Genomic DNA, 23,289 nt, shown 5'->3' with positions numbered 1-23,289 from the left:
AGAACAATAGAGTAACCTTGGAATGGAGATAAGAAACGCCCTAACCTTTGGAATAGAATGGATGGGATTAAGATCAAATAGGATAAATACAAATGTAAGAGGACAATAAAGGGAGGAACCTGGCTAGGAGGAACCTGGCCATGATGATCACGTGAATGCTGCCTCCATGTCTTTCCTTCCTCGCCGACTCCGTCCACACCTTGGGGAACCCCTGGACCTGTTGGGGCTGGACCCCAACAACTAACCAAGCAATAAATAGTTTCTGAGCTACCCTGAAGTCCAAAGACTTGAGTGTTGTTACCAAGCATTGCATGCAAATGACAGTATCTCTTTGCAAAGTGCCAACTGCAGCAAGCTCAGGAGAGTCCTTTTAAATGACATTCATCTAGATCTCAGAAATTCTCATATTACATATATCTGGAAAAATATGCACCAGACTCTCTGTGGGAATGGAGAGCACAAACAAAATGTGTATGTTTCAAACTTCCAATGAAACCAGATGCTTTATCTATAGATTATTCATAGACTCAGATGGGAAGGGAGAACCTCATTCACACAATCCTTAATGGAGTATTTTTCACAATCTATCCTCTACTGAAAACACCATGCTCTCCTACAGACAATCTGCCCCTTTAGGATCTGCAACACTATAAACAATGTCAAAAGATATTTGTTAATGAACGAATAAACCAAAATAAACAAGAGGCACCAAGGACAGATCAGGTATGAAAAAAAAGATACACATTCTGAAGAGCCATTTCCTGTTTCATAATAAATAGTTCTTTCTGAAAATCTTGAGTGAATCATCATATCCCAAACATAGCATGTATATATAAAAATAGTAAAAACTTAGTAAGCACTTACACTGAGATAGTCACTGTTCTAAGCAGTTTAAATGTATTAACTCATTCAATACTCTCCACAATGCTGTGTAGTAGATATTATTTTACATATAGAATACTGAGTCCCAGAAATATTTAGTAACTTGCTCTTGATCACACAGCTAGAAAGGATTTTTTCAGGGCTCCTGTCACTTTCTGTACTCTCACCATAGGTGATCTCATCTACCCCTTGGTTTTAAGACCATCTATATTTTGTTGTCTCCCATGAGCTTCAGATGAGGCAATCTGGCACCTGTACATTATCACCTCTGCTGAAGAGTAACATGAGTTGGCTTATTACTAGTTTTGTTTTTTCACCTCATTCCTACAACATACACTAGAGGGACCACCTGGAAGGGATAACCTTCCTAATAGATTCTTTAACATATAGACTGAGGCAGACATGAGTTCAGTCATCTACCTCCACTATATACCAAGCAAATGCAACTACCAGGGGTTATACTGAGCCACCCCATCTGCTGGAGTTAGTTCAAATATCATATACCATGCTCCGACTTCAAAAACAGACTCAACTATTCACCCAAGTAACATAAATATTAGTTATGCTAAACTGATCATTTCCAAGGCATTCCATGTCTTACTATACTGGTGTTAATACTAGAAAGCCAATTTTGACAGTTCATTCATTATGTCACTGTATTATTTTTCTTAATGAGCACACAGAACTCATTATAAGACTGCTGGTAGTCACTGTGTTTTTATCCTTTCTTGAAAGTTCCACTGATTTCAACCCCATTAACAATTAGTGGTAATCCATAAATTACTTATTCATGACATTCATAAATAAGACCATATATTTAGTACAAACCTAACTAAATAAAAAGCTACTTTACCTGCTGAGTATTCACTAACAGCTGGAAATTAAAGAACAAGTTGAATCATTTAGAAAACTGTAAAATATTAAAGTGTCTGTTTGTTTTATGACTTCACTACACACAACAACAAAAAACAATAATTCTCTATTTTAAAATGCTTATTTGCAAGCACCAAATCTTCCCAATAATACCCATTTAATTCAATGGGCTATTCTGAGGAGAATCCTTTATGATGCCCACAACATCTACTAAATATTTGGATGTCGGCCATGAACTATCAGTATCTGCATCATTTCATAAAAAATAAAACCATTTTTGCCCAGCCAGTGTGGCTCAATGTTTGAGCCCCGACTTATGAATCAGGAGGTCAGGGCACATACCTAGGTTGCAGGCTTCATCCCCAGTAGGGGGCGTGCAGGAGGCAGCCGATCAATGATTCTCTCTCATCATTGATGTTTCTATCTCTCTCTCCCTCTCCCTTCCTCTCTGAAATCAATAAAAATATATTTTAAAAAAACAAAAACAATATGCCCTATTTCACTGTGTGTGTTTTTTAACTCAATTTAGGGGGCTGTAACACCATATTTTTTAAAGTGAAGTAGAATAGAATAGAATAGAACATCACTGAAACAATTATACCTATCACAGTAAATAAATTCTGCTTCATTTAACTTTTATATTGGTTGTGTGTGTGTGTGTGTGTGTGTGTGTGTATGTGTGTGTACTGGGGTCAGGATGTAAAATAAATTATTTACTGCAGGTAGCAAAAAAAAAAATGAAATAATACCATTCTAGATTTTCCAGAACAGTTCTACTTTTATGTGATCTTGTATTTTTCAATAAAGGTAAAGTATATTGATTAAATGGGATTGAATTGTATACAGATATGTACCAAAAATCATTTAAAAAAATCTTTGTCAGTCCCTAAGTTCCACCTACTGGTTCGATAATACAAACATGGCACCTACTTGGAAAACTTATAGCTTAAAACACCCATCCAGATTGCATCTAGGGAGTCACCCCACAAAACTCATAAAACTAAAATGCCTTAATAGTTCTAACCATGGCAGCTCCCCTCCCAGATCAAAACCTAAAAAATTACATTATTGCGAATTCAAGATAATTTCTGAGCATCTTAACTCTTTTTGAGTTAGCACAAAAGAATTATATGATGTTTCTGAGGTTCTCGATAGTGAGGCTGAAGTATCAAAGCAAATTGTACCATGGGCAAAGATCACTGCTGAGCCAGGAAAGTCTGGGTGACAACAGCCAAGCTGGCTAGGGCAGCACATTCTGAGAACACCCAGTCTGATATGGAACATACAATGAAATCCACAAGAACCTGATTTACCATGAGAGCGGATTAAATCCCTTCACTTCTCTAGATACCAATCTCCTTCTCATTAAAGAAAATGTTAAGAACAGTATCTGTCTCCAGTCCATTATTCCCATAGTTCAAACAAAGACAAAAACACACAGAGACATACTCTGAGCTCTTCAGAAGATTAACTGCTACATAAAATCAACTTGTCAGGTACTACTCAGGTGACAGCTCCCCTAGCTGGCCAGAACACTCTCCTCTGTTCACTCAGCACCTCACTAAATGAACTGACCGGTTTGTTTGCCCACACTCAGGCTAAAGAGCTGAACAAAATATAACTTAAGTCTTTGGGAAAATAAAGGTAAAAAGTGGCTGCATGTTTAACACCTAGCACCATATTGACAGCAAATGAAAATTCTTTTTGACAAATCTTTAAAAAGATAGTGTTTGAGGATTAAAGAGCTTGAAAAAAATTCTCCTTGAGCCATCAAGCTCTGTTCCAATTAGTAAAAGGAAACTGGTTTGGAGGGAAAACCAATACCTACAATTAAATATTGCTAAGCTAAATCATATGAAACTATCATTTTTTACAGGTCAAAAATGGTCGAATACTGGCAATTTCATTTTGTTCAACCTAAGAGAATGCCTTATTTTGTTAATGGCACTAAGACTAATGGTGTTAGTGACATCAAAGGACAGTGGTCTCAAACCAAAATACACATATTGGAACATTTTCCACAGAAAACTTGCTTTATTTGGTTTTACTTGTGTAATGTAAGTATTAAAATATCCTCAAAATTAGAAAAAACAATATAATAAACCCCTGTGTGCCCATCACGTAGCTTCTCTTTCTGACATTCTCTTAATGTCAATATTTACAACATCCTGGAAATTATGCACCATGCAATTATCTAAACATACAAGAAAAACTTTTCAGAATAGTAATGCAAAAATTCATTGTTTTACAAAACTCTTTCAAACTTATATGACCATAAATGTTCAAAAACTGCTGCCATGGGGCTTGTGTAATTTTGGACTTTATATAAATGATATTATGAAAGCATGAGCTTTAATGAAATATTTTCTTAGTTGTTTAGTTGTTGAGTTTAGGCTTATTTAAGACAGTGAGCATGAAAAAACTCTAGCCGACTAGGACATCTGAAACTAATAAAGAGAGTAAACCAGCCTTTTACAAAAGGACAAATTTATTTGAATGCATAAAAATCCTAGAAAGTATTTAATTATATTGACCTCTAAGTACCAGACAAGAGCACAGGCATACATCCTTCAGAAAGTCTAACAGAATAAACTGTTCATCAAGATTTTTAAATTATCCAGTGCCTGCTGTTAGCTGGGCCCTGAAAGACAAAAATTCCTTCAAAAGATATTTCATTCCTTCAATAAATATTTCAGAGTATTTTCTATATATCAGACACTGTTCTAGACACTGATGATACAGCAGTGAACAAGAGACAAAGATCCCTGCCTGGTGGAGTTTATGTTCTAGCATGGGGACACAGATAATATTATAAATAAAAACATCACATATAGTATGTTAAAGGGGGACAAGTGCAATAGAAAAAAGAAAAAGCAGAGCCAAAAAGGGAAATGGAGAGCAGGCTGGGTTACAGTTCTAAATAGTGTGAGCTCACAGACTTGTGGAAAAGTCAGACATTTACCTAGTTATGACATCAGTGTGGTAAGTAAGTACTACATGAGATCCTATCACCGCTCTGTGGGAATGAGGAGGAGAAGGCACTTAATTCTGCCTCCCAGAGGAAGTGACATCTGAGTCACTGTTGAGAGCACAAGAGAAGTTGGCCAGAAGCACCAAAGGAGGAAGGGCTCTGCATGCCCAGAGAACAGCATATGTGAGGGCACTGAGAGGAACAACAGCCCAGGGCATTTGCAGCAGGCTAAAACCTAGTGTAAAGTGGGGAGGAAGCAGCCAAGAGAGGCAGGCAGGGGTCAGATCAGAGGATTTCCACTTGAGGAAGGGGGTTAATGGGGTGGGAGCCAATGGGCCTTCTACCACAGAACTGTGATATAGAAAGATCACACAATCAGCTTTGCAAGGGCCAGGCAAGAAATGACAGAGCAAAGTAGTAATGGGGAAAGGAGAGATGCAAAAAGCTATACTGAGCAGCTGGAAATAGAAAGACTTCAAACTCAACCAGCTTGGCTCAGTCCACAAGAAATGATGATGCCACTCCCTAAAATGGGGAAACTCGAAAGAAGAGATCCTAGAGAGATGTGGATGCTGAATTTGAAGTGGCTGTGGCAAGGGACCAAGGAGTAACTAGAAATGCAGGTCTGGACTAAAGAAAGTTCTAGCCTGGATATACAGAAATATATGCTGCAGAGTCTAAGAGGGGCAGCTGAAGGCATGAGAATGGAGATACACACACACACACACACACACACACACACACACACACACACATACTAGCTCTCTCTCTCACCAGGAAGTAATTTATTTCCATGGTGCTCATAAGTAGAAAGATTTGCACAAATGATGGGTTGTCAAACAAATCCCAAAAGAAAGACTCTTTTCTGGAATAAGTTATACACACACACACACACACACACACACACACACACACACACACACATTCATACACAAAGATCTATTATGTATATACTAGAGGCCCGGTGCACGAAATATGTGCACGGGGGCATGGGGGCTGTCCCTCAGCTCGGCCTGCACCCTCTTCCAATCTGGGACCCCTCGGGGGATGTCCGACTGCCGGTTTAGGCCCAATCCCGCTAAACCGGCAGACGGACATCCCTCTCACAATCCCGGACTGCTGGCTCCTAACCGCTCACCTGGCTGCCTGCCTGATCACCCCCAACTGCCCTCCCTGCTGACCCAATCACCCCCAACTGCCTTCCCCTGCCAGCCCGATCGCCCCCAACTGCCTTCTCCTGCCAGTCTGATCACCCCCAACTGCCTTCTCCTGCTGGCCTGATCAACCCCAACTGCCTTCCCCTGCTGGCCCGATTGCCCCCAACTGCCTTCCCCTGCTGGCCAAATCACCCCCAACTGCCTTCTCCTGCCGGCCTGATCACCCCTAACTGCCCTTCCCTGCTGGCCCGCTCCCCGGGGGATTGGGCCTAAGCTGGCAATCAGGCATCCCTCTGGCAGCCCGAGAGCCCTCGGGGATGTCCACTTGCCAAGCCCCTTCAGAGTGGGGGGGGTGGGGGGGTCCCGCTGGGGTGCCTGGCCAGCCTGGGTGAGGGGCAGAGGGCCTTTTTCAGGCTGCCCACAGCCCCTTCAGAGTGGGGGGGGTGGGGGGGTCCCGCTGGGGTGCCTGGCCAGCCTGGGTGAGGGGCAGAGGGCCTTTTTCAGGCTGCCCACAGCCCCTTCAGAGTGGGGGGGGTGGGGGGGTCCCGCTGGGGTGCCTGGCCAGCCTGGGTGAGGGGCAGAGGGCCTTTTTCAGGCTGCCCACAGCCCCTTCAGAGTGGGGGGGGTGGGGGGGTCCCGCTGGGGTGCCTGGCCAGCCTGGGTGAGGGGCAGAGGGCCTTTTTCAGGCTGCCCACAGCCCCTTCAGAGTGGGGGGGGTGGGGGGGTCCCGCTGGGGTGCCTGGCCAGCCTGGGTGAGGGGCAGAGGGCCTTTTTCAGGCTGCCCACAGCCCCTTCAGAGTGGGGGGGGTGGGGGGGTCCCGCTGGGGTGCCTGGCCAGCCTGGGTGAGGGGCAGAGGGCCTTTTTCAGGCTGCCCACAGCCCCTTCAGAGTGGGGGGGGTGGGGGGGTCCCGCTGGGGTGCCTGGCCAGCCTGGGTGAGGGGCAGAGGGCCTTTTTCAGGCTGCCCACAGCCCCTTCAGAGTGGGGGGGGTGGGGGGGTCCCGCTGGGGTGCCTGGCCAGCCTGGGTGAGGGGCAGAGGGCCTTTTTCAGGCTGCCCACAGCCCCTTCAGAGTGGGGGGGGTGGGGGGGTCCCGCTGGGGTGCCTGGCCAGCCTGGGTGAGGGGCAGAGGGCCTTTTTCAGGCTGCCCACAGCCCCTTCAGAGTGGGGGGGGTGGGGGGGTCCCGCTGGGGTGCCTGGCCAGCCTGGGTGAGGGGCAGAGGGCCTTTTTCAGGCTGCCCACAGCCCCTTCAGAGTGGGGGGGGTGGGGGGGTCCCGCTGGGGTGCCTGGCCAGCCTGGGTGAGGGGCAGAGGGCCTTTTTCAGGCTGCCCACAGCCCCTTCAGAGTGGGGGGGGTGGGGGGGTCCCGCTGGGGTGCCTGGCCAGCCTGGGTGAGGGGCAGAGGGCCTTTTTCAGGCTGCCCACAGCCCCTTCAGAGTGGGGGGGGTGGGGGGGTCCCGCTGGGGTGCCTGGCCAGCCTGGGTGAGGGGCAGAGGGCCTTTTTCAGGCTGCCCACAGCCCCTTCAGAGTGGGGGGGGTGGGGGGGTCCCGCTGGGGTGCCTGGCCAGCCTGGGTGAGGGGCAGAGGGCCTTTTTCAGGCTGCCCACAGCCCCTTCAGAGTGGGGGGGGTGGGGGGGTCCCGCTGGGGTGCCTGGCCAGCCTGGGTGAGGGGCAGAGGGCCTTTTTCAGGCTGCCCACAGCCCCTTCAGAGTGGGGGGGGTGGGGGGGTCCCGCTGGGGTGCCTGGCCAGCCTGGGTGAGGGGCAGAGGGCCTTTTTCAGGCTGCCCACAGCCCCTTCAGAGTGGGGGGGGTGGGGGGGTCCCGCTGGGGTGCCTGGCCAGCCTGGGTGAGGGGCAGAGGGCCTTTTTCAGGCTGCCCACAGCCCCTTCAGAGTGGGGGGGGTGGGGGGGTCCCGCTGGGGTGCCTGGCCAGCCTGGGTGAGGGGCAGAGGGCCTTTTTCAGGCTGCCCACAGCCCCTTCAGAGTGGGGGGGGTGGGGGGGTCCCGCTGGGGTGCCTGGCCAGCCTGGGTGAGGGGCAGAGGGCCTTTTTCAGGCTGCCCACAGCCCCTTCAGAGTGGGGGGGGTGGGGGGGTCCCGCTGGGGTGCCTGGCCAGCCTGGGTGAGGGGCAGAGGGCCTTTTTCAGGCTGCCCACAGCCCCTTCAGAGTGGGGGGGGTGGGGGGGTCCCGCTGGGGTGCCTGGCCAGCCTGGGTGAGGGGCAGAGGGCCTTTTTCAGGCTGCCCACAGCCCCTTCAGAGTGGGGGGGGCGGCGGGGTCCCGCTGGGGTGCCTGGCCAGCCTGGGTGAGGGGCAGAGGGCCTTTTTCAGGCTGCCCACAGCCCCTTCAGAGTGGGGGGGGTGGGGGGGTCCCGCTGGGGTGCCTGGCCAGCCTGGGTGAGGGGATGATGGCCGTTTTCAGGCTGTCCACGCCCCCCGGCAACCCAGGCTCCCAGTCTCTCCTTTTTTTTCTGGGATTTACTTATCTTCTATAATTGAAACTTTGTAGCCTTGAGCGGAGCCCAGGTCTGGCTGGAAGCAGGTATCTGGGGTTTATTTATCTTCTATAAATGAAACTTTGTAGCCTTGAGCGGAGCCAAGGGCCGGCCAGGGAAGGCAGGAAGCTTGGCTTCCTCCATCACCAGGGACAACCCAAGCCTCCTGCTAGCTCCAGCTCTGTGGCCGCCACCATCTTAGACGGGTTAATTTGCATACTCACTCCTGATTGGCTGGTGGGCGTGGCCTATGGGTGTAGCAGAGTTTTGGAGTGATAGAGTGATGGTTAATTTGCATATTTCTCTTTTATTAGTGTAGATATTTGTGTCCCTGAAGCTCCTATGAGATCAGCAAATAACATGAATAGAGCTGAGCTATCTCAAACCCATGTGTATCTATAGCAAATAATGTATTTTAAATACAGCCGCACATAATGCCAGCCTGCACCCAAGCCCTTTAAGAAGCCCACTTTCTACCTTGGGAAGAATCAGAGAAAGTTATTTGTCCAGGAAAGTTATACAAAACCAGTATCCTAGTATTTTAACATATTGCCTCAGTTTCCATAATGCCACCAACTAAACAGTACTTGATAGTGAAAATAAATATTAATTAGCTCAAGTTATTAAAACACTTTAAAATAAGAAAAAAGTTATATTCCACTAGGATATCAGATTTACAATTAAAACACTTTATCCAGCCTCTCTTTTACATTCCTCTCTTTGGTCCTTTTCCAGAACAACAGAAGTTTTTCTTCTTCAGTTTAGTCATTTGGAGAAGAAAAGATTGAAAATGGTTAAAAAGCAGAAGGGAAGTGCATGTAAATGTGGATAAATGGACAGGTCAGGGTCAATGATGTGGGCATTTGGAAATCAATCCAATGGTTTCTGAAAAGCATTCCAAGAGTCCTATAAAATAAAAGCCCCAGATGAGAATATCTATGTTTTGAGGATCTTAACAAATTTGTAATTTTAATCCTTTCTACTTCACAAATTAATCATTTAGCTTTCAAAACATCTTTAAACTCAGTAATAAACTCAACTGTATATCCTCTACATATTTACTGTGTCAAAGAATCCTTCCTGTTATTTCTAAAATTCAATGCTTAATTTCAAGGTTCTATCCTCACATTGGTCATCTCAGCACAATCATTTTTTTCTTAATTCTTCTGTTAGATTCAGTCCAAATATTCTTTTTTCAAGTTATTCCAAATACCGCTTTATTACAGTACTCTCAAGGTTTTGTTAATAATTTCCTCTTCTTTATCTTAAAAAAAAAACACACACATTTTTATTGATTTCAGAGAGGAAAGGAGAAGGATAGAGAAACATCAATGATGAGAGAGAATCATTGTTCAGCTGCCTTCTGCATACCCCCTTACTGGGGATCAAGCCCACAAACCAGGTATGTGCTCTTGACCGGAATAGAACCCAGGACCCTTCAGTCCACAGACTGACGCTCTATCCACTGAGCCAAATTGGCTAGGGCATTATTTATCTTTCACGTGGTCCCAACTACTTCTTTGTATTCTCCCTCATGTCTCCAAAATACTAAATGGTATTAATGAGATAAATAGGGAAGTACCTAAGTATACAGTGCTATGTACATACTCACTTTATTTCTATTATTCATTCTCATCTTTTTACTTAATTCCTTCTTTCCACCCCTATCTCAATCCCTCTCTATCATCACTCTATCACTCCACATACCCTCTCACATACCCTCACCCTATACATACCCTCACCCCCCACTCCCCAACTTGGGACAATTTCTTCCAAATTCTTTAGGGCTAAAGGACACTACTTGACACTTAGCAGGCATTTAATAAATAGTCATTCAGTGTATGATTTCAGAAGAAGCTCTTGCACTCTATTCAAGCTATATATTCCTCCTAAACGCATCCCAAAGTCTTGCATGAAAGTTATCATGGAATTATATTACTGTATGACCAAGACCAAATGAACCTAATCAACTTTAATTTCTGCTTTTACAGATGAAGAAATGGAGACCCAGAGATATTAACTAATTTGCCCCAAATCATGCAGATGATCAATGACAGAACCAAGATTAGAATCCAGGCCTTTAAATCTTTTCACTTTTGTGTACTACTGGTAGTTTTTGGGTTTTTGGCTTTGTACATGTTTTTTTCTTTAAATTTTTTTCTAGGGGGGGAACGTATTTCTGATTATAAAAATAGTATCAGCTCACTGCAAAATATTGGAGAGTGAAAAATGAGCATAAAATATTATTGATTCACTTTTTAAATGTCACTGCCTCTCACATACCCTCACCCTATACAAACTATATTTGTCTCAAAACTCAATTTCATTTACTGAAGTTTAAGTTGAAATCCAACTTAGACCAATCTTCAATCTGTAAAATCTTAATGAAGGTAGAGCCCATTTTCTTCTTCGTGGATTTATATAGCTCCACACTCAATGTTAGTCACCAACAGCAAAATTCTTCTTTTCAATTATCTACCAATTATCTACAAGTTTCCTGAGGTTCTATCAGAGTATGCTTCTATCAGAGTATGCTAAAATTTAATTCAAGTAAAAGTCACCGCCCCCACTTGAATGATACTTTTCTCAGCTATCTATCTGCCAGTTTTTAAAGAATAATTATCACTGAAAAATTGGTATATGCACACCCACAAACACAATGTAGTTCAGGCCAATTTATGCCATCAACTACAATGCTGAAATGTGACATATTTTGAGTATCTTAAAATCGTTTGAGGTTACTAATTACAAAATCTTTTTTTTCTTAAATTATATGTTAGTATATGAATACTTTTGTCTGAATGTCCTTTAACTAATAGATAGTAAAATTTTTGCTGAATTGAAACAGACCAATTAAGATTATGCTGGGGAGGAGGAGGGATCAATGAGAGAAGAAGGGGAATAGAGGCAATACTTTAAGCAATAAAGATAAATATTTTTTTTAAAAAGAGAGGAAAAAAGATTACACTGTCCAGGGGGTGGGGAAATGAGGGGATGTTGGTCAAACAAACCAAATATTCAGCTATAAAATGAGCAAATTCTAGAGATCTAATGTATGGTATGGGGATCAGAGTTAAAAATAATGTCTTGTATACTTGGATTTGCTGAGAGTATCTCTCAAGTGTTCTCATTACAAAAAAAATATTAACTATGTGAGGTGATGGATATGTTCATTAGCTTGATTATGGTAATTTCACAAATGTATACATATCTCAAAACATCACATTGTACACTTTACATATACACAATATTATTTGTCAATCATACTTCAATAAAGCTGGAGAAAAAAAGATGGTGCTATATAAGCTGTTCAATATGGTAGCCACTAGCCCATATATGGCTATTGAGCATTTGAAATATGACTAGTCGTAAGTGAGATGTGCTGTAAATATATAATACACATGAAAACTCAGAGACTTAGTACAAAAAAAAGTAAAATAACTCATTTTTGTTACATATTGAAATGATATTTTAGATATGCTAAATTAAAGGAAAGCATTACTAAAATTAAGGTCATGTTTCTTTTTACTTTTTTTAAATTGCACTATTAGAAAATTTAAAATTACATATGCAGCTCACATTGTGGTTTGCATAATATTTTTATTGGGGAGCACAAAACTAGAACAATGAAAGAAATAAAGGGAACAGAGAAAGACCATCAAAAACGAAGGGGAGTCCTGGCTGGCATTGTTCAGTGGTTAGAGCATCGGCCTGGGCACCGAAGGGTCACAGGTTCGATTCCTGGTCCAGGGCACATACTTGGGTTACAGGTTCAATCCCTGGCCCCCAGTCAGGGCAAGTGTGGAAAGCAACCAAGCAATGTGTCTCTCTCACATCGAAGTCTGTCTGTCTGTCTATCTCCCTCTCTCTCTCTCTCACCTCTCTCTTTCCCCCTACCTCCTTACCACTCTCTCTGAAAGTCATGGGAAAATAGCCTTGGGTAAGGATTTAAAAAAGGGGGTGGGGGGAATTTCCCATTCCCTTTGACCTGGAATAACCTAGAACCTTTCTACTCTGTGGTCATAAAAGAAAGCCAATCATTCTCTGTTACTTACATCTTACTTCCTCTGACTTACATCTTACTTCCTCTGAACAACTGCAGATATATCTTAAATAAATAGCACGTTGAATTTTTATACCTTGATATACGCGTCACATACTTAGACTAAACAAACCTGAATTGTCAGGCAAAGGGAAGAAAGAAGAAAAATATATCTTATTTTCCAATGGGAGAACTTCCTTCTTATTCAAAAGGAAACTTATATCATGAAACTTTCTGCCCCAAGCAGCAGTTCTTTCCTGTTAAGGGCCCAAAAATTTCTATCTGTTTTTCTCCTATAAGAGGGTTAATAATATAAGAAATGTGGCCAAATATAAAGGTGCCCTTTAGAAAGACTTCCCCTAAACAAGCAGTATTCTGTGTTGTTATGGCTCTGAGGCCTCTTGTGAAGATTTTTAAAGGGTCACAACAGGTTTAAATTAACCCAATGGAAAGAATCTGGCATTTTAAAAGGGTCTGATGACTCAAAACATTCTTTTGGACTCTCCCAGCCTCTTCACTGGAAATGCACTCAGGACAGTCATACCAGTTCGTTTTCTTTCATGCTAGCCCAGGTCAAGTACAAACTTGCAATGTGAAATAAGGATAATTACTCTATGCTCACCTTGTTCACCAAGAGTTTTGTTGGTTGGGTTTTTGTTGTTGTTTAGCTGGATGCTTGTTTCACTTCTCCATTTGAGTGGAAAAGTACCTACTTAAAATAATGATAGCCAATTCTTCCAGGAGAGAAATTACCAGAATCCTTACTAGAACTCAGAAACCCAGTCTTTATATCAGGTTTTACTTTGCCAAGCTCCACCTAACTCTGACTGTCTCTATCTCTGAGTAAAACATGAAAAAAAAGCTAGAAATTCTAACAACAAAGTCCTCACAGGAAGCCAAGGGTAGCCATAGTCACCTGATGTATTAGAGATAGACCTGGCATGTAGCTGCAAGAAATGGGCAGAATTGGTTTAATTAAAGGAATTAGATGGTTGTAGGGTTGAAAACCCTAACTTCTTCATGTAGAGCTGGGTTTCCCAACCTCAGCACTATTCATATTTGGGGCCAGATAATTCTTTTAAATATATATATATTGGGGCCAGGTAATTCTTTTAAATATACACACATACATAGATAGATAGATAGATAGATAGATAGATAGATATTATGTTTATATTTCAGAAAGGAAGGGGGGGAGAGAGAGAGAAACATCAATGATGAGAATCATTGATTGACTGCCTCCTGCACGCCCCCTACTGGGGATCAAGCCTGCAATCTGGCCATGTGCCCTTGACTGGAATCAAACCCGGGACCCTTCAGTCCATAGGCCGACACTCTGTCCACTGAGCCAAACTCTATCCACTGAGCTAGGGCTAATTATTTTGAATGATGTTCTGTGACTTGTAGGATACCTAGTGGCATCCTTGGCCTCTCTACCCATTAGATGCCAGTGGGTATCTAACTCCCCACCAGAGTTGTGGCAACCAAAAAAGGTCTCCAGACACTGCCAAATGTCTCTTGGAGGACAGAAACAACCCTAGTTGAGAATCACTAATATAGAGCAAAAGCACCTGAAAAAGTTGCTGCTGCAGCCAAATCAAAGGCACTTTACGCTACATCCAGGGTGGCAAGTTGCACTCCAGTGGTTGGCCTTGCACACATGGTAAGAAGTATTTCTGACAATGTTTCTGATACTAACAATTTAATGAGGTACTCCAGAGATATAAACAAGCCAAGGTTCACATGATATTAGGTTCTTCAACCATGGTGGAAGTGAGGTGAGACTCCTGCCTCAGTAACTAATTTAGTTTGCTGACATTTTTCTTTATCAGATTAACCAATAAGGATGGTCAACTATTCAGAAGTCATGATGTTCCAACTTCTATACTCAGATTTTTTTTGTTAATTTAAAAATATAGCCCTAGCCGGTTTGGCTCACTGGATAGAGCGTCGGCCTGGGGACTGAGGGGTCCCAGGTTCGATTCCGGTCAAGAGCATGTACCTTGGTTGCGGGCACATCCCCAGTGGGGGGTGTGCAGGAGGCAGCTGATCAATGTTTCTCTCTTATCAATGTTTCTAACTCTCTATCCCTCTCCCTTCCTCTCTGTAAAAAATTTTTAGCTTAAAAAATAAAGTTTTAAAATAAAAATAAGATATAATTAGCAAAAATTAACAGGCCTGAGGACACTCAGGAACTGTGGAAAAACAAGAATTCTCAGATACCCTTGCTAGGAATGTAAATTGCTAGTTGTAAAGCAATTTGGCAGCATCTACCAAACTTTGCATTTTTTACTCAAAATTCCACTTCTAGGAATCTATCCTACAGATATACTAACCTATGCACAAGGAAAAAATATGTGTTAAGCAGTCCCTACAGCACTGTTTACAACTGCAGCAAATTGGAAATACCACAAACATTATCAATAAGGATACAGTTTTAAATAAATTACTGTATATTCATATCTTGGAAGCCTGCCCAGCCATTTTAAGAAACACAACAACGTGACAAACTTTTAAGTGGGAAATAGATGTACTACATAGATGATAGATAGATAGATAGATAGATAGATATCCCATTTTTGTAAAGATAAACATGTGTATACATAGATAGATGAAAACAAAGAAAAAAATCTTTTTTTTTAAATTCATTCTTTTTTTAAAAAATATATTTTTTATTGATTTTTTACAGAAAGGAAGGGAGAGAGATAGAGAGTTAGAAACATCGATGAGAGAGAAACATCGATCAGCTGCCTCCTGCACATCTCCTACTGGGGATGTGCCCGCAACCCAGGTACATGCCCTTGACCGGAATCGAACCTGGGACCTTTCAGTCCGCAGGCCGACGCTCTATCCACTGAGCCAAACCAGTTTCGGCAGAAAAAAATCTTTAAAAAAACACATCAATTTGTTTTCATTTCTTCAACAAGTATTATTTTAAACCATTAATAATTTTCAAGACATACTTAAAAATTAGACTTGGGCTATCTTTAATGTTTCCAATTTAAGGATTTAAAAACTTTCTTTTGCAAATCTCACTTTTTCTATAAATCAAGCTTTGTGGATAATTCAGTACATTGAGATGTACTGGTGCTCTCCACCTGTCCACCATTATGCTGACAATGCTGAGCCTTCAAGCAAGGTACATAGGCTTGATTCCATTTACCAAACCAACCTCAAAAAGGTAGAAACCCCACTAACTGCCCTCTTGAGCCATAACCAATTAACAACTAAGAAGATATCCAGAGAAATGTAGTTGAATTTAGAATGTTTATTTTAATAAATGTTTGTTTAATTTAGCAGAATCTGATCATATGCAAATTTAAATAATTCTAGTTTTCCTCTCCTACTTAAATCCTGAATGAATAAACAAGGAAGTCAAACGTCTGAAAGACTGACAGACTTGACAAGTAATAAAACTTAAAGTCTCAATTCTAGATTTGGAATAGCAAATTATTTTATCTGGGTGCCAGGAAAAAAAAAAAAAGCAGTTTTCCAAAAAAAATTTCTGGTTCTAAAATAAACGAGAAGACATACTTCAAACAAAATGTCAGGCACTCACCATAATAGCTATGGCCTTTAAACCACCCTAACATCTCTCCTTCTGCCCCAGCTCTAGGCCATTTAACTACTTTCAAATGGAACATCCTAAATTGCTATTTAAAAAAATAAATTATATCTATTTCTTCCTGCTTAAGTTTTCCCATTTTTCTGTGACATTTTAACTTTATTCAGGCAGTTATCACAAATATACAATTCCCATATGATTTCATTTCCTAACATTTTATATAAAGCTTCATAAATGTTTGTGAAGGTAGTATTTCCTTTCCTTTGAAAGAACAATTTGACAAAATAATCTTAGAGGTGTTTATTCAGTTAGAACCCTGAATGTGAAGACTAGCTCCATGAGATTTCATAAAACTTGGCCCCACATTTAAAGGCCACAATCCACCCTAGCTGGTGTGGCCCAGTGGACAGAGTGTCGGCCTGCAGACCAAAGGGTCCTGGGTTCGATTCCAGTCAAGGGCACGTACCTTGGTTGCAGCTCCTCCCTGACCAGGGCCCTGGTCAGGACTCATGCAGGAGGCAACCAATCAATGTGTTTCTCTCACATCGATGTTTCTGTCTTTCCCTCTCTCTTCCACTCTCCTTAAAAATCAATGGAAAAATATCCTCGAGTGAGGATTAACAAAAAAATAATAATAAATAAAAATAATAATAAAGGCCACAATCCTTTTCTTTCTTAACAAGCACCATCTCTGGATAAACTACACCTCTCCATCCTCCAAAGGCAACTGACAGTATACAGGGTAAGTAACTGGGTATACTAGTAAGCATGAACTTGCTCAAAGTCTACCAGAAACTGGAAAGGTAAGTCAATGATTGCTGCAAGCTGTCACAGAACACTGGCTCCTTTCATGGCCAGAAACACACTTATGTTAATGCCATCACCTAGTATCACTTCTCCATTGTTCAATATTTTTTGTCCCAAATATCAATTATTCTCATTTTCTTATTTGCTTAGAAGATAATAAATTTGATAAACTTTAGGCAATACTAAATTCAATTTCTATAATTTATGTCGTATGTTAATCCAATTTATCAACAAAATAATCATCTTATCAGAAATGAGGTTAATATATTTTCCTTATAAGGTAGATAGCTTTTTAAGTTAAGATCAACCAAGTCTTGAGGGTGTTTTTTTTTTTAATGTTTGTCATTTTATCTTGAGACCCAATACCCTAAATCCATCAAAGAAATAAATAATGTAGTTTTTATTCAATGAAAAAGCAAGCATTATTTAAATCCCTTAAGTTTTACTATAAAACAGAAACTACTTAATATAAACATGCTTCTAAACAAATGTATAATATAATGTCAGGTGGATCTGTGACCATTTCACTAACTTCTTGACATGGTTTTAAAGAAGAATGTTTGCCGAAACCGGTTTGGCTCAGTGGATAGAGCGTCGGCCTGCGGACTGAAAGGTCCCAGGTTCGATTCCGGTCAAGGGCATGTACCTGGGTTGCGGGCACATCCCCAGTAGGAGATGTGCAGGAGGCAGCTGATCGATGTTTCTCTCTCATCGATGTTCCTAACTCTCTATCTCTCTCCCTTCCTCTCTGTAAAAAAATCAATAAAATATATTTAAAAAAAAAAAAAAAAAGAAGAAGAAGAATGTTTTCCAAGCTTCATGTATATAAATTTGGGAGGTGTTAAGGTACTCTTGGCCCTAGCCGGTTTGGCTCAGTGGCTAGAGCGTCGGCCTATGAACCAAAGGGTCTGGATTTGATTCCGGTCAAGGGCACATACCTTGGTTGCAGGCTCCTCCCCGACCCAGGCCCTGGTCAGGGCTAGAGCAGGAGGCAACCAATGGATGTTTCTCTCACATCGATATTTCTCTCTGCCTTTCCCTCTCTTTCACTCTCCCTAAAAATCAATGGAAAAATATCCTCAGGTGAGGATTAACAAAAAACAAAAAACAAAAAAAAACACAACCACCAATAAAGTACTCTTGGATCTTTATATGCTAGAAAATAAATGACAAATAATTTTTATGAATTCAGTACATGATTTTAAATAAATCTGTGCTTTATTCCTCACAAGCGCTTATATATATTTGTAAAACACTAATAGACACAAGGCTTATTATTCATGTAGTCTGCAGTGTAGAGATTCGTAGAGAAGACTGAACCTCTTACAATAACTCCATATACCTCTCTAGCTTTCGGAGCTCACACTTGGGAATCACTGGCAGAGAATATGAAATATAAAAGTGCCTAGTTACAAACAGAACGGCTCTTTAAAGTAAATGTTTGCGATCTTAAGTGAAAATGTATTGTCAGGTACCAATGTTTTTCCCCTATAAAACTACAATTCAAATTTAAAATCAAAGTTAGCCACAAAAATCACTTATATACAAGAATTTACTTCATAGGCAATTTTTAAGAAATGGAATTACTCAAAAAAGGGCTCAGGATACACTAAAACATAGAACAAACTAGCTTCCATTTCTACCACCCCACAGGGAAGGCTGATTTTACTCCTGAGCTCCTCTGCCCCAGCCAGAGCATCTGTAACTAAAACCTTAGTAAAATTTTGAAGGTATCAGAGGTCAGAGCTGCCTACAAAAGAGATGAATACATATGGCAGAAATGCAAAAATACAAATCCTAACATAGCCACCTCACTGTGAAATTATAAGGGTTTGAACAGCAATAATAAAAATGGGGGAAAGAGCAGTAAAACCACAAATGTAGACATTTCTCTTCCATATCCTTCCCTTACTAAAGCACAGGGAATTGGTCAATGTTTGTTAATATTTTGTTTGTCGTTATGAGAAATAAACCAAATAGTTTTTGCTCTGGATAAGCCCCAAGAGGCCATCTATTCTGGTCCCATTGTCTCATTTTACAGATGAGGAAACTGTAGCCCAAATAGCATAAGTGGCATGCTCCAGGTCGTTCAGCTGACTAGTAGCAAGCCCTATCCAGGAACTTCTGGTTCCTAGCTCAGCGTCTCCAGTATCTTATCTAGTATTTCACAATCCCTCTCATATGTCCTAATCTAGACTTGATTCTTATTTATGTTGAAAATTATTTTGACAGTAACTATTTCAAACAGACATTTCTCACACTGCATTTTATTATCCTGCAGATCATTTAAACTAAGCCTCAGAAATTTCCCACCTGTGAAGGTGGTGGTGGTGGACTTGTTTGGGGCACTGTGAATCTTTCTTATGGGAACATATCTCCTCTTAAATCTTGGAAATCTATAAGAAATAAATGTGTTTTAAAAAATTAGTTCCAAATGCAACTTTCAAGAACCAAACTTTAGTGAAAGTGCAATTTGATTTTCAGAAACCAATGCCCTAAATTTACTTTACTTTTGCTTTAGATCAGATGGGTGCATCATCTCTCATTCAAATAAATACACCAAGTTGCCAAATGAAGGCGCATAATTACACTGCCAAATGCTGCCCTTTTCTCACCAACTAAGTCTTTGTGACAGGAAATAATTTACAATTACTAAATTCTAAACTCAGGATTTAGGACACAACGTTAAAACTGACCTGAATAATTTTTATACACTTATAAGGTCAGCTGTTGACAACATAGAAACAAATAAATACCAATATGGAAAATACAAAATGGATTCATTAGAAAAATGGCAGATCCTAGCATAATAACAGAGCTAAATTTATAGAGTACTTATTGGGGACAGGTACAGTTTTAAGTGTTAACTCATTTAATTCTTACAAACCCATGTGCGATACTATTAGCCCCCATTTTATAAACTAAGAAACCAAGGCAGAGACCAATTAAAGAGAAAGTGCACATTCACACTCTTGTAAGGGGGAGAGCCAGGATTTAAACCCAGGCAGAGTAGCTCCAGGGGCTCCACAGAAAATACTAAGATACAAAGACATTGGAAACTTTACTCAAATGTCCAGAACAGGCAAATCTAGAGAAAAAAAGTAGATTAGTGGTTGCCTAGGGCTAGGGGAAGGGGTAGAGAGAGGAATGGGAATGACTATTAATGGGTATGGGGTTTCTTTTTCAGGTGATACAAATATTCTAAAATTAGACTATGGTTATGGTTATACAAATCTGTGAATATACTAAAAACTAATGAATTATACATTTTAAATAGATGAACTGCACAGTATGCAAAGTATACCTCCATAAAGCTGTTTAAAATTAAAAAAAAGATAGTGTTGAGATATATTAAAAAATGGAGATGACAGTTATATAAATTGCTAGGGGAAGCAGTTTGAATTCTATGACTACTTTTATAACTTTAAGCCTAAAATTATTTTTAAGTTTTTTTTATTTAAATGGAATCTTCAATGCAGCATAAAGTAGAGGGTCCTGGAGTTAGAGGCAGGAAGTGCTAGCCCTGCCTCCAACTTCCCTTGTGTAAATAATGAGGGTGATAATACCCAACCTCCTCACTCCCTCACTTGCCACCAGGACCACTGAAACATGATGTAATGAAAACACTTCTAAAATAACCAAATACCATTTATAGGAAGGATAAATGTTACCATGTTGAGGTTTTATAAAATCAAAATTATCAGGAGATTATCAGAAAATTATCAGAAGTCACCTGAAAGTTCATGAAATGCAGTAATATATATATATAAAAGCCTAAGCGACTATTACCACCGAACAACTGGAATGACTGGAATGACAGGTCGACCAGTCACTATGATGTGCACTGACCACCAGGGGGCAGACGCTCAATGCAGGAGCTACCCCCTGGTGGTCAGTGAGCTCCCACAGACAACCTCCTGTGCCCCCAACCCCCGCCCCGCCAGCCAGCCAACCTCCAGGGTCCCTCCCCCTGGCTGGTTGGCCCCCGATAGGCCTCGATCGCCGGCCAGGCCAAGGAACCCCACCCGTGCAAATTCATGCACTAGGCCTCCGGTAGGAATAGTAACAAATAGCTAATTCTTAGCGAGCACGCAATGTGTGCCACAATGTCTGTAGCACTACTCATCTGTTTGGTTACTTAATTCTCACAACCTTATAAAATAAATACTATTACAGTGGGGCCTTGACTTACGAGTGTCCCGACTAACGAGTTTTTCGAGATACGAGCCATCTCTCGGCCGATTTTTTGCTTTGAGTTGCGAGCTAAAATTCAAGTTATGAGCCAGCTTCAGATACCCCACCACTAGTTGGCGCAGTGAACGTCACAGTGAACACCATATCAGCCCAGCATCACGTGTCTCACTCGTTCACTACTGATTTGACATACGAGTAATTTGAGTTACGAGCTCCGTCACGGAACGAATTAAACTCGTAAGTCAAGGCCCCACTGTATTATTAGCCCCATTTGAGAGAGGCACTTGCCAAAGGGCATGTTGCTTAAGAAGTGGCTGAGCTGTAGTATGAATTTAAGCAGTCTGGCACCAGAGTCCTGACCTTAATCCACTTCAGTTACTGCTCCTAAAGAATATTTCTTTTTTTGAGAGCTATTCATTCACCACTCATCCGACTCATTCACATAGACCCTACACAGGCAAAGACCAGACAGTCGTGGGCCTCAGGGAGCTTACCCTGTAGATGGGAAAAACAGGCAAATAAGCCCCAAATGCCCTTGTGAGAAGAGTGCTCTAAGGGAGCTGGGGATCCTGAGAGAATAAAGAAGAGGGGCACCTCCCTGAGACCAGGAAGTCACAGGCTTCCTGCAGGTGACATCTGAGCTACAACTTGTAGATCAATAAGAGTTCAACAGGAAGAAAAGGAGGAGGAAGAAGAAAGGCAAGCTAACAGAAGGATGACCAATGGAACAAGAACTAGAAACAGCAGAGATAAATTCAGAGCACAGACAGAAAACTGACTACTGAGCAGGAGGAAGAGCACCATCTGCACTGAAATAAGACAAAACATATATGGATGCATACAAGATGAGAGATGGGACAGGAAGTTGAGGAAGTTCAAGATGATCCATGCCTGTTGGTGATCACAAAAGAGGCATATTCATTGTGGTGCGTGAACAGGAAGTGGGGAATGAAACAGGATGGGCCTGGAGATTTGAGAAAGGGGTTATCCCATTTATCCATCAAATTAATCTTTTGTGTTTAGGCTTAGTCCCTTTTTATAGATGAGCTAACTGACTCAAATGGGTTAAGATCTCCCTAAGAGTCACACACAAGTAGAAAGCAACAAATCTCCAAAGCCTATTCTCTTCCACTACACCATACTCCTTCCATGAACACAAGAAATGTCTGTACTGACACTAGCCAGCAGTGATTTGGACTCTGCCTAGAAGACTGGAAAGATAAGAGAACTGGAGAAATGTAAACATATCATAAATCATCATTCAGAGAAACTGAAGATGTATACTCTCCTTCCCCAAACCACAAGCAAAAATGTTCTGGCTCAGTTTTCAATATTTTTTAAAAAGTTAGTGGTTCCCAAAATGGAGACATAGATTACTGAGGCAGTATCTAGTCACACACTGCTTTATATTCTTTACACTTCAGTGTTGTAGTTCAACAAACACTAATCTGACTAGGAGATGTATTACTAGTTAAATAAGCTAATCACTCAATGTGACCTGACAAAAGGGCAAATTAATATAAATTATTAACAGTGATGACCTGTTAAACTTTCACCAGATTAGTTAACCATACTGGAATAAGACATAATTAGCCCCTCAAAGAAAATTTTAATTACAAATTAATTCAGAATTTATTTTCAAGACCACAAGCCAATACAAATATAGCATCTGCCGCCACCACCACCCCATCACCCTATTTTAGGGGGTAGGAGGCGGGGGAGAGGAGGGGAGAAGCTCAAAGAATTCACACCAAAATGGTTGAAATGGTGATCATCTCTAGAGCTGAGAGTAAAGATGATTTTTACCTCCTTCTGTCATATTCATCTGTATTTTCTACAATAATACACACATGACTTTTAACTTTAAAAAAGTTCCCTTTCCCCTTTTTTTAGAAGACCAAAAAGCACATTCAAGTATTCACATATGAACAATTTGTACCTTTCTTTTTTTTTTTTTTTTGGCAAGACTCAGAAAAACTTAGCTCAAGACTCCTAACTGAAGTCCTTAAAACAAAATCTCCTTTAGCAACTGTATATTCCATTAAGACAACATTCAATGAATAGTATTTTAATGGCTGTTAAAACATTACTTGTCACAAACTTCCTAATTATAGTGTAAACGAAGCACGGGTGGAAAAAGAACTCTAAAAATATTTTTTTAAAAAGAACATTCATCAAATGTAAGACAGTGGCTAATCTTAAATCATTTGTTAGTACAGTTCTTTTCTAAATAAAAGATAAAATAGTACTACCATATTTTTCTATTATATAAAATTGATGCCCTAACCAGTTTGGCTCAGTGGATAGAGA

General features: G+C 41.3%; 1 protein-coding gene across 2 annotated transcripts in view; it reads right to left on the bottom strand.

Annotated features, from left to right (window-relative positions):
- The window catches only part of PPP2R5E (protein phosphatase 2, regulatory subunit B', epsilon isoform), a 176,714-nt gene that overhangs the window by 129,493 nt on the left and 23,932 nt on the right, over positions 1 to 23,289 (bottom strand). The gene's annotated exons all lie outside the window — the stretch shown is intronic.

The sequence above is a fragment of the Myotis brandtii genome, unplaced genomic scaffold (genome assembly GCF_000412655.1).
Source record: "Myotis brandtii unplaced genomic scaffold, ASM41265v1 scaffold423, whole genome shotgun sequence".
Taxonomy (NCBI): Eukaryota; Metazoa; Chordata; class Mammalia; order Chiroptera; family Vespertilionidae; genus Myotis; species Myotis brandtii.
This window is presented reverse-complemented; position numbering and strand designations above follow the sequence as displayed.